Below are 3,730 nucleotides of genomic sequence, written 5' to 3'. Positions count from 1 at the left end.
AACAACACTGGTATAATTATGAAAATAAACTTGATGACGAAAGGTTAAATATAATAATAAAGGAAATTAAAATATTTAATGGAGCCTGCTATAGGTTTCACTCTAACTAAAAGTAGAACCCAGGTCTCGAGGGCAGCTCTGAAAAATCCAAAGGGGAATCAATATCCAGTAAAAGTTAGACTCATTAGTCATTATGACGGGAATGTGACCAGTTTGCATCATACTTCTTTCAAGGCTGACATTTCAATTTGGGAGAAGAGGAAAGATTGAGTGGGAATTGTGTATTCTGGTCTCTTAATTCATTAGCAAAGGATTCTCTCATTTGCTATTTCAGTAGAGACTATAAAAGTAGATACAGCTGTAAAAGGGTCAGTACGAATCATCATTTTATTTCATTTCATGAAATTTAGGCTACCAACCCAAGCACTGCGGCACGTTTGGCCAATCAGCCCTCCAGACAGTGAGAAGAGGTAGTTGGAGTGGTTGGACAGCAAAATTGATAGATCCAGAATTGTCTAAAAGAGGAATTGGGAGAAAGTTTGAAGAACGGAAGTAGGAATTGAGGTACTCGAAGAAGAAGAAACTATCATAAACTATTCTTAGTCACTAGTAACAGACTCTTCACAAACAGTAGGATGAAACCGTTTCCCTTAATAAAGTAATATAAAGATCAGGGTCGCAGGTCTAGAAGTAGATCCATAACAAAAGATGCAATTAATGTTTACCTGTGACAGATGGAATGTGTTCGCGTATTTCTGTAAAAGTTTGTTTATTTTTCCTTTCATTTATTCCCTGAATAAAAGCCAACACTCATCTAATGTACGAAGAAGGTCATAAAAATATACGATTACGTAAGTCTTTAGATATAATCATTATTAATTATCAATGAATATGGATTATAATACATTATATATATATATATATATATATATATATAGATATATATATATATATATATATTATAATATATATATATATATATATATATATATATATATATATATATAGAGAGGAGAGAAGATAGAGAGAGAGAGAGAGAGAGAGAGAGACGAGAGAGAGAGAGAGAGAGAGAGAGAGAGAGATTTGAAAAAGTTATAAATAAATTTTAAGATCACCGACTTCCACTGCCAAGACACGAGAGGTAACTCTCTCTCTCTCTCTCTCTCTCTCTCTCTCTCTCCTCGGGCTTTAAAATGATACAGAAACCTTCAAAGGAGGCAAAAATAACTGTAAATCAGGAGAGAACGTTATGGAGAAAGGTGTGCTTTGGAAGGATGAGCCGAAGGAGAAAGCTATTAAGCTCTCTCCTGGTTTCTAAGAGAAGGTCTTTTCGAAATAAGTAATGAAAAAATAATTGTTCTTTATTTTCACATTCCTTGATTTAAATTCTACATATCTCGCCAGAGAGAGGAGGAGAGAGATAGAGAGATGAGAGAGGAGCGAGAGAGGAGATGAGAGAGAGGCAGAGAGAGAGAGTATTCCATAATTTGCACGTTTTCTGTCACAGGTAATTTTCACTTCGAAAGTCGGTGGGTATTTGATGATCTATTTATTTATTAATCTGCTCAATTATTTTGTTTCTTTACTAATAAACAATCTCGATTTTCTGTATTTCCTAGTACCTTATGTTACTTCTTTTCAAATGTACACCATATTTCAAGTCATTTATAATAAAATACACGCATTGCTCGTCCAGTACTCCAGGCCACACCATACCTCTAACCTGTTATTCACAGGTATACATAGACGATAAGGAAGGTTATCAGAGCTCTCTACGATTGTCAGTATGCTAATAAAAATTTCACGTTTTATCTACAGTTATGCTTGCTGAGGTAAGAATCAAAATGAACACTTATTTTCGTTATTACAGAAAAACCAACCTAATGATCTCTGTTTAGATTACAGTAACTGAGAGCTGAAATACAGTTAAGGCTCCTTCACAAGAACTAGTTAACTGGCAATCAATTATTATAGGTAGAGCACTTAACAGAAAACACACGTAAAATATATATACTATTTAATACCACTTACAACTACAATGTTTGAAAGCTTCGACCACTGCTATCGATTCGGACACCATTAATACAGGTACAGTGTAAATACTTGTTCGCATTCGGTAAACGCGAAAGGATTTGCATTGCAAATGGAACTGAGCCTTTCTCTCTGGACAGAACATGCGAAGCGTTTTGCCATCCCTACGGAGTCGTTATCCACTGTATCATTTTCAATTTCAATTGCAAATTCAGATGTTTAAAACATTCCTTTCCTTTATGTTTTCGTCAAATGAACAGTTTACTCCCCAGTATGTAGACACAACGGGAATTTTTGTATCAAGAAATGTAGTGCCTGATAGTACAATGCAACTCCTTTTAGAGCTTTGTAATATCTCTTACTGCAAAGATACGATTTGTGTGGCAATAAATATATAAATGGGCAGATATACGTGTTCAATGTGTGCCGGTACGTATTTTATGGCATTCTGTATTCTTATTTATATGCAATTTTTCCACTTTGCCTTAAAAAAAATTTTTCTCTCTCTTTTTGCCTCAAAATGGCCGATGTATTTTTTTGTAGCTTGTTTTAGAACTTCATGGTATTCTGACTTCTGAACTCATGGCAAATAATAAATAATAATAATAATAATAATAATAATAATAATAATAATAATAATAATAATAATAATAATAATAATATAATAATAATAATAATAATAATAATAATAATAAAAATAATAACAATAATAATAATAGAAGCAGACCCTCGTCTGAAGAATACTTTATTAAAAGTAATGGCTACTTCAGCAGCGTTACACTTGTAGAGATTCTTCTCTATTTTCCGAATTGCGGCTTTTTCCGAGGTACTTAGACAGGCTAGTAGACGCCTATGAGGTCATGATCGAAATACAGTCAAAATTGGTGATATACTTGAATTTTACAGATAAAGTATGATACCATAGTCATCAGAGTCCATTAACGATAAATATATATAACTCTCTCTCTCTCTCTCTCTCTCTCTCTCTCTCTCCTCTCTCTCTCTCTCTCTTTCTTTCTTGAAGCAGGCGAGAGAGAGAGAGAGAGAGAGAGAGAGAGAGAGAGATATCGTTAATGACTTTGATGACTATGGTATCATACTTTATCTGTAAAATTCAAATATATACACCAATTATGACCTGTATTTGATCATGACCCCTAGGACGCTCTAAGTAGCACGAAAAAGCCGCTATTCGGCAAATAGAGAAGAATCTCTACAAGCATAACGTTTGCTGAAGTAGCCATTACTTTTAATAAAAATAATAATAATAATATTGCGAATTTCCTATACATTACTTTATTATAGTGCTAAATTGACCGCCTTCTGACATCCTGATATAAAGAACTTTCTACTTTCGTCGCTCTAAAAGGTCAGAACAGAATAAAAGATTCCAAAGCAATATTCAAGAACAAGGCTCACATTCTAAAATATGATTTCCTCTGCATTAATTCCGTTCTAAAAACTGAACTCTATTCATCTTCACGATGCTAGCTTCTAAGAGAGTTGATTTTCATTCACATAAACACACACGCGCTCACTTTAAGATGTAATATATATATCTGGGGGTCCATCCTTTCAAGCTGAAAACATTAAACATTGAAATAATATGGGATATTTTATTTTCTTTCCTCGTAAACTCAGGATGTATGAAAAAAGCAGCCGTTGCTATGCATAATTTATCATTTTATATTAGATCGTT

This window comes from Macrobrachium nipponense, chromosome 1, assembly GCF_015104395.2.
Source record: "Macrobrachium nipponense isolate FS-2020 chromosome 1, ASM1510439v2, whole genome shotgun sequence".
NCBI classification, from domain to species: Eukaryota; Metazoa; Arthropoda; class Malacostraca; order Decapoda; family Palaemonidae; genus Macrobrachium; species Macrobrachium nipponense.
This window is presented reverse-complemented; position numbering follows the sequence as displayed.